The following is a 9,061-nucleotide window of genomic DNA, read 5'->3' on the forward strand; positions in this document are numbered from 1 at the left end:
GTTTGTGCATTTTATGGTAAAAGCATGAAATTTGGCAGAAATGTGCAGAAAAATATGGAAAATCTGACTGGGGGCAGAGCCAAATTTTCCAACGCGATTATTTCACCGTTTAGTGTTTTTCCGCGCGGGAAAAAATAGCTGACTTTCAGAGTGGGAAATTTTTCCGATCAGAGGGTCCTGTCTCACTAATTTGTCTCTCCTGATCCCAAGAATGTGCTTAACTTTTTCGTTCGACTCCTCGTTACTGGGTTATCATCCTTTTCATCACTACGCTCCATGCACTTCTGAGTAATTTCCGCTTTCTGACTTTGTATTTTTCATCGCAATCCCATAGAAACTGGTGAACATGCAACAGAAAATGTGAAGAATCGATTGAGTCGCAAATTCAAATTTGTCTCCGTGGTTCCGCGCTGCTTTGCGTTTTTCGGCGCGAAGAAAATAACGCAAATTTTGAGAATGAGCGATGACCGAGTTTAATATCTCTTTTCTGACTAATTCGAGTCTTTCGATTCCAAAAATGTTTTTTTTTTGCAATCGGATTCTTGTTTCAAGATTTACCTGTTTCAAAACCACGGTTTTTATGCCATGCTCTTACAAAAACTCTTACCCTCCTTGTAACGTTCCAAAGGAGATCATACGTTTTGGACTGTAAGTAATTAATTACAGTTTCAGATCTCCTCAATAAGCTTTCAGTAAAAAAGAATCACTTATTCAACTCAAACAGCTTGACTTAAGGAACTTCGGACGTAAGAAGCGTACTATTATGATGATAAAATGTAAAATACTAAACTACTTCAGGTTTTTCAAAACAGTTAAACAATCAGATGGATCATAAGAATAAAATAGCCGATTTCGACATGTTTCTTCATCAAGATTGCTAAAAAAGAGAAGAAAACGAGGTTCTCACGGACAGGATACAGGTCGAAATCGACTTCTGACAATTAAAGCTACAAGAAGTGCACTACTGATTGTATTGATTATCACAACCTTTGCACGAACAGAGATCTGTGCATTTAAGCTTTTGCATATTTGCAACTATTTTTGCATTTCGTTTTACAGCCACGTTTGAGCAGTTCTTTGCAAATTGTCGCTGCCTCAGGAAAATTAGCCCAGAAAGGCTCCCGGCTTTCGTCATGCTTCACCCAGCCGTATAAGCCTGGACCCAGTTGGGAAAGTTTTGGACAAAACGATGATACCCGTATCTAGATGTACAGGTAGGCGCGTTTGGTATGCTGCTCAAGAGCAGCCGCTGTTGGGGGCAGTCTTTCCGTTCCGGCTGTTTTTTTTTCGAAAAGCTCCTTTTACAGGCTTTTCACTAAAAACATGCCACCTGATTTTTCGTAAAGAACGACGAAGAACTGCTGGACGTCTCTAAAATGACAATCTAGGAGAGGGGCTCTCGATGTACTCAGAGTAACGAAAGTTGGAAGAATGGATTCCACAGCTTTCCAGGTCTGCCAAACACCATACTTTTCATGAAAAGCAAAGGAAGAAGTCGTATCGCATCCAGAGAAGGCATGCAAAAATAGAAGGCTGTGAGACCTGTCACATCCTAGACGATGAGTAATATCGTGAATGGGCAGCATTTTCGTCTTTGCTCCATGCCCATAGATGACAACCAGGTTTTCAATCTGAAGCTGCTGGAACAAAGCTGTTGCACTCACAACTACATCAGAATCCACAGTTCTGATGGCTATAAAGTTATAGTCACACTGGGCCTGATGTAAGCTAGGTGCAGCACACGAGCGTCACCTTCTTCGTGGTTCGTAAGACTGAGGTCTTCGCGAAAAGTGACATCGCGCGTTGAAATAACAGTGTCTCCAAGAGTGACCACTACAAAGATGTCCGACAATTTCTGGACTACCATAGTCGCCAAAAAAATTGAAGAGTCGACTCTTGTTCTCAGTTGATTTCGAAGTATTGAGGTTGATCTCAGAGGTTTTTCGAGCCGTGTTTAAACCCGAAAATGGTCCTTTCATTCAGACCACAGTCGTCACTTGCACATTAAGGTGAACCAGAGTTTGTAATGAGACCCAAATCAACAAGAAACGACCTTTCAAACGTCCAAATCCTTCAATTTCGGAAATACACGGTTTTCCGCTCGGGAAAAAGCAATAAATTCCGCGCGGAAAAACGTGCTCAGAAAATGTGGTTCTGCCCCCTGTCAGATTTTCCTTATTTTTCTACATTTGTGTGCCAATTTTCGTGCTTTAACCATAAAATGCAAAAACCTTATGGAACTTGGCGCCTATGTACCTAATTATATCCCATTTCCTAGGCGATGAGAGCAAGAATGAGATGGCTAGGACACGTTTTGCGTAAGAAGGATGGCAGATTGCCAAACACTGTCCCTTTTAGCCATCTATCTAGGGCCAAACGGAAACTAGGTTATCCCTGAATGGAGTAGTTAGGAATCGTAAGAAAGGATTTAAAGAAAATTGGAGCTTCTTCGGAGGGTGTAAAGAGGGAAAATTTGAATAGATTTGGATGCAGCAGGGGCAAATCTTGCAGTACTGGCCTCAGAGGACTTAGAGCTGGAGTGAGCCCTTAGTAGCATTATTAGTAGTAATGTGCTCTGTAAGTAGAGTGCTACATTATACTTTGCTTGCCTTATGTTCCTTCCTGTGCTATTTGCTTGCGTTATGTTCCTTGGTACCTTTCCAGAGCATGTACTTATGGATTTGCTTGCCGTATGTTCCTTCCTGTGCTATTTGCTTGCCTTATGTTCCTTGGTACCTTTCCAGAGCATGTGCTTATGAATTTGCTTGCCTTATGGTCCTTACCCTGCTATTTGCTTTCCTTATGTTCCTTCCTGTGCTATTTGCTTGCCTTATGTTCCTTGGTACCTTTCCAGAGCATGTGCTTATGAATTTGCTTGCCTTATGTTCCTTACCGTGATATTTGCTTGCCTTATATTCCTTACTGTGCTATTTGATTGCCTTATGTTCCTTCCTGTACAATTTGCTTGCCTTATATGCCTTAGTACCTTTCCAGAGCATGTACTTAAGGATTTGCTTACCTTATGTTCCTTACCCTGCTATTTGCCTAGACACATAGGAATTACCATGCTATTTGCTTAGACACATAGGAATTACCATGCTATTTGCTTACACGTATAGGAATTCCCATACTATTTGCTTAGACGTATAGGAATTCCCATGCTATTCTAACCACATTGTAAAAAGCGAGCAGTACGAGAGGGGATTCCCCACTGGTTCCTGACAATCGGAATTGTTTTTGATGAACATTTGCAAAAAGGGATAAGGGATTCGCGAATTTGACTCTATGAACGATATTAATTAATGTTTGAATAATAGGAGTGTGAATGATTCTAATTAGTGATTGGATCGTATGAAGATGGAGAAAAAGGATTAAACTAATTATCAGTTAAGGTAACCCCGAAGGGCTTGTTAACTCAGGTAATTTGTTAAAAATTTGAAACAACATCAATCCATGAAAATGGCTAACGATGACAGAATGACATTGTGAGTTGACCTAGCTTTACCTCTCCGATGTGGTCTGTATAATACACAAGTGATGTTTGATCAGTGTTGTCAATTTAAAATAGGGTGTAACGTTATAGTATACTAAAAAGTTGATACTAAGAGAGATGTAGATGGCAAAAAAGTAATTCTAATAATGAAATTCAGAACAAACCTTAGAAATCCTTGCAATTCAAGTAGTAAGGTGTATGTGAGTACGAACCCTCAAGGATCATAAGCATCAACGACCCTACCCACCAGAAACCTCAACCCCAAAAGGTCTCCTATCCCCAAACTTGAAGAGGACCCCTCCCCTCCAACTTTTTGGCCCCCTCCCCCCATTTTCTTTTTAAATTTTTTTGAAGTTTTTTTTTAAATTTTTTTTATTATTTTTTTAACGATATATTTTTTTTAAAATTTTTTTAAATCTCTTCGAATGAGATTAAACACTTAAAACAAAACAAAAATCACATTTAATATTTTCCAAACTCAAAATGGGAATGGTATAGACATGCTAGTCATAACATTTACTATTAGAAACATAATGTTTGTAGTAGCACTTTTTTTTTATTGGACTAAATATTTTCTTTGGACTTCAAAAATATTCAACCTTTTTTTTATGTATCTTAAAATAACATCGATGACACACCAGTACAAATTATGTATGACTCAAAATGGAATAATGATTATTCTACTGATTACGAACTAAGAGAAGGCAATAACTACAATATCAAGAGAGAACATGGTAAACTATTTTATGGAACGGATTCAAGATGTGCATCCTTTGTCGGATATGCTGGATGAAATTAACAAAATCTAAGTATCAGATTGAATAAATGCTTTATCAACATCATTTGTCGGATACGACGGATAAAATTGACAAAATCTAAGTATCAGAGTGATTAAATGCTTTATCAACTTCCTTTTTTAGATATGTCGTATAAAATCTAGTACCAGAGTGATTAGATTCTATATCAACATTCCTATCTCAGATATGAAGGATAAAATGGGCAAAATATACCTACCAGAACGAACAAATACTTAATCAACATCCTCCCGATACATTATAAACATCATTTGTCGGGTATATCGGATAAAATTGACAAAATCTACGCATCAGTTTGATTAAATTCTATATCAACAACCCTTTCTCGATTACATGGGATAAAATTGACAAAATCTAAGTATCGTATTCATTAAATTCTATATCAACAACCCTTTCTCGAATACATGGGATAAAATTGAAAAAATCTATGCGTCAGAGTGAATAAATTTTTTATATCAACATCTATTGTCAGATACATCGAATATAATTGACAAAATATAAATATCAGAGTGAATAAATGCTTTATTAACATCTTTTGTCGGATATCTCGGATAAAATCTAAGTATCAGAGTGATTAAATTCTATATCAATATCCCTTTCTCGGATACATGGGATAAAATTTATAAAATCTTCGTATCAGAGTGAATAAATGCTTTATCAACATCCTCTATATGCACTATCAGCATCAAATGTGGGGTATATTGAATAAAATTGACGAAACGTTAGTATCAGTTTTATTCATTTCTATATCAACAACCCTTTCTCGAAGACAAGGGAGAAAATTGACAAAATTTAAGTATCGGATGGATTAAATTCTATATCAACAACCCTTTCTCGAACACATGGGGTAAAATTGAAAAAATATTAGCGTCAGAGTGAATAAATTTTTTATATCAATATCTATTGTCAGATACATCGAATACAATTGACAAAATCTAAGTATCAGAGTGAATAAATGCTTTATCAGCATCCTTTGTCGAATATATCGGATAAAAGTGACAAAATCTAAGTACTAGAGTGAATAAATGCATTATCAACATCATTTGTCGGATATATCAGATAAAATTGACATGTCGGATAAAATTGACAAAATCTAAGTGTCAGAGTGAATAATTTTTTTATCAACATCCTTTGTCAGATACATCAAATATGACTGACAAAATCTAAGTTTTAGAGTGAATAATTTTTCTATCAACATCATCTATCATATACATCGAATAAAATTGACAAAATCTAAGTATCAGAGTGAATCAATGCTTTATCAGCATCCTTTTTTGGATATCTCGGATAACCAATAGATGTTATATCAACATCTATTGTCAGATACATCGAATATAATTGACAAAATATCTAAGTATCAGACTGAATAAATGCCTTATCAACATCATTTGTCGAATATGTCGGAAATTTTTTTTTATCAAGGAAATATCTTAATGCGTTTAAGGTATAGTACGAATGGCTTGCAAAAAACACGAAAATATTATCAGAATGAAAAAATTATTTATCAATATCCGCTGTAGGATATGTAATTATGAAAAAATTGTAAGTAAATAAGTAAGTAAGTTACCAACTCTTTCTTGAATTTTCCTCTTGGATACACAATACAGAAATTTAATTAAGAAAATTATGAAAAAAAAATCTTTATTAACATTCATCATCGATTGAAGTTGCTTCCTAAACAGACAATGCAGCAATTTCACAAAATATAAGTATAAGAGTGATTAAATTTTATATCAACATCCATTTCTCGGATACATAGGAAGTTGGTTGATAGGAAGGATGTTGCTAAAGCATTTACTCACTCTGATACTTAGATTTTGTCAATTTTATCCCATATATCCGAGAAAGGGATGTTGATATGGAATTTAATCACTCTGATACTTAGTTTCTGTCAGTTTTATCCGACATATCCGACAAAGGATGTTGATAATGAATTTATTCACTCTGATACTTAGATTTTGTCAACTTTACCCCATTTATCCGAGAAAGGGATTTTGATATATAATTTAATCACTCTGATACTTAGATTCTGTCAATTTTATCCAACATGTCCGACAAAGGATGTTGTTTCATACTGAAATTTTGATTATGTCAATTTTATTTGATGTATCTGACAAAGGATGTTGATAAGAAAAAATTTATTCACTCTGACACTTATATTTTATCAATTTTATTCGATGTATCTGACAAGGGATTTTGATAAAAAAAAATTATTCACTCTGATACTTAGATTTTGTCAATTTTATCCGACATATCCGACAAAGGATGTTGATAATGAATTTATTCATTATGAAATTTAGATTTTGTCAATTTTATCCGATGTATCTGGCAAAGGATGTTGATAAAAAAAATTTATCCACTCAAACGCTTAGAATTTGTCATTTTATCCTATGTATCCGAGAAAAGGGTGTTGATATAGAATTTAGTCACTCTGATACTTAGATTTTGTCAATTTTATCCGACATATCCGATAAAGGATGTTGTTAAAGCATTTATTCATTCTGAAATTTAGATTTTGTCAATTCTTTTTGATGTATCTGACAAAGGATGTTGATAAAAAAAATGTATTCACTCTGACACTTATATTATATAAATTTTACTCGATGCATCTGGCAAAGGATGTTGATAAAAAAAATTATTCATTCGGAAACTTAGATTTTGTCAATTTTATCTAACATATCCGACAAAGGAGGTTGATAATGAATTTATTCATTCTGAAATTTAGATTTTGTCAATTTTATTTGATATATCTGACAAAGGATGTTGATAAGAAAATTATTCACTCTATCACTTAAAATTTGTCAATTTTATCCTATGTATCCGAGAAAAGGATGTTGATATAGAATTTAGTCACTCTGATACTTAGATTTTGTCAATTTTATCTGACATATCCGATAAAGGATGTTGTTAAAGCATTTATTCATTCTGAAATTTAGATTTTGTCAATTTTATTTGATGTATCTGACAAAGGATGTTGATAAAAAAAATTATTCACTCTGACACTTAGATTCTGTCAATTTTATCCGATGTATCTGACAAAAGATGTTGATAAAAAAAATTATTCACTCCAACACTTAGATTTTGTCAACTTTATCTGAAATATCCGATAAAGGATGTTGTTAAAGCATTTATTCATTCTGAAATTTAAATTTTGTCAATTCTATTTGATGTATCTGACAAAGGATGTTGATTAAAAAAATTTATTCACTCTGACACTTATATTTTATCAATTTTATTCGATATATCTGGCAAAAGATGTTGATAAAAGAATTTATTCACTCTAACACTTAGAATTTGTCAATTTTATCCTATGTATCCGAGAAAAGGATGTTGATATAGAATTTAGTCACTCTGATAGTTAGATTTTGCCAATTTTATCCAACATATCCGGTAAAGGATGTTGTTAAATCATTTATTCATTCTGAAATTTAGATTTTGTCAATTTTATTCGATGTATCTGACAAAGGATGTTGATAAAAAAATTTATTCACTCTAACACTTAGAATTTTTCAATTTTATCCTATGTATCCGAGAAAAGGATGTTGATATAGAATTTAGTCACTCTGATAGTTAGATCTTGTCAATTTTATCCGACATATCCGATAAAGGATGTTGTTAAAGCATTTATTCATTCTGAAACTTAGATTTTGTCAATTTTATCCGATGTATCTGACAAAAGATGCTGATAAAAAAATGTATTCCCTCTGATACCTAGATTTTGTCAATTTTATCTGATGTATCTGACAAAAGATGTTGATAAAAAAAATTATTCACTCTAACACATAGATTTTGTCAACTTTATCCGACATATCCGACAAAAGATGTTGATAGTGAATTTATTCATTCTGAAATTTAGATTTGGCAATTTTATTTGATGTATCTGACAAAGGATGTTGATAAAAAAAAATTTATTCACTCTGACAATTAGATTCTCTCAATTTTATCCAATGTATCCGAGAAAAGGATGTTGATATAGAATTTAGTCAATCTGATACTTAGATTTTGTCAATTTTATCCGATATATCCGATAAAGGATGTTGTTATAGCATTTATGCATCTGAAATTAAGATTTTGTCAATTTTATTTGATGTATCTGACAAAGGATGTTGATAAAAAAAATTTATTTACTCTGACGTTTATATTTTATCAATTTTATTTGATGTATCTGGCAAAGGATGTTGTAAAAAAAAATCACTCTGATACTTAGATTTTGTCAATTTTATCCGACATATCCACCAAAAGATGTTGATAATGAATTTATTCACTCTGATACTTAGATTTTGTCAATTTTATCCGATGTATCTGGCAAAGGATGTTGATAAAAAAATTGTATTCACTCTAACACTTAGAATTTGTCAATTTTATCCTATGTATCCGAGAAAAGGATGTTCTTATAGAATTTAGTCACTCTGATACTTAGATTTGTCAATTTTATCCGCCATATCCGATAAAGGATGCTGTTAAAACATTTATTCATTCTGAAATTTAGATTTTGTCAATTTTATTTGATGTATCTGACAAAGGATGTTAATAAAAAAAAATTATTCACTCAGACACTTAGATTCTGTCAATTTTATCCAATGTATCTGACAAAAGATGTTGATAATAAAAATTTATTCACTCTTATCACTCTTATACTTAGATTTTGTGAAATTGCTGTAATGTCTGTCTAGGAAGCGACTTCAATCGATAATGAATGCTAATAAAGAATTTGTTCAATTTAATTTTTCATAATTTCCTTAATTAAATTTCT

The sequence above is a fragment of the Artemia sp. Qi Xiang Cuo genome, chromosome 11 (assembly GCF_049724085.1).
Source record: "Artemia sp. Qi Xiang Cuo chromosome 11, ASM4972408v1, whole genome shotgun sequence".
NCBI lineage: Eukaryota > Metazoa > Arthropoda > Branchiopoda > Anostraca > Artemiidae > Artemia > Artemia sp. Qi Xiang Cuo.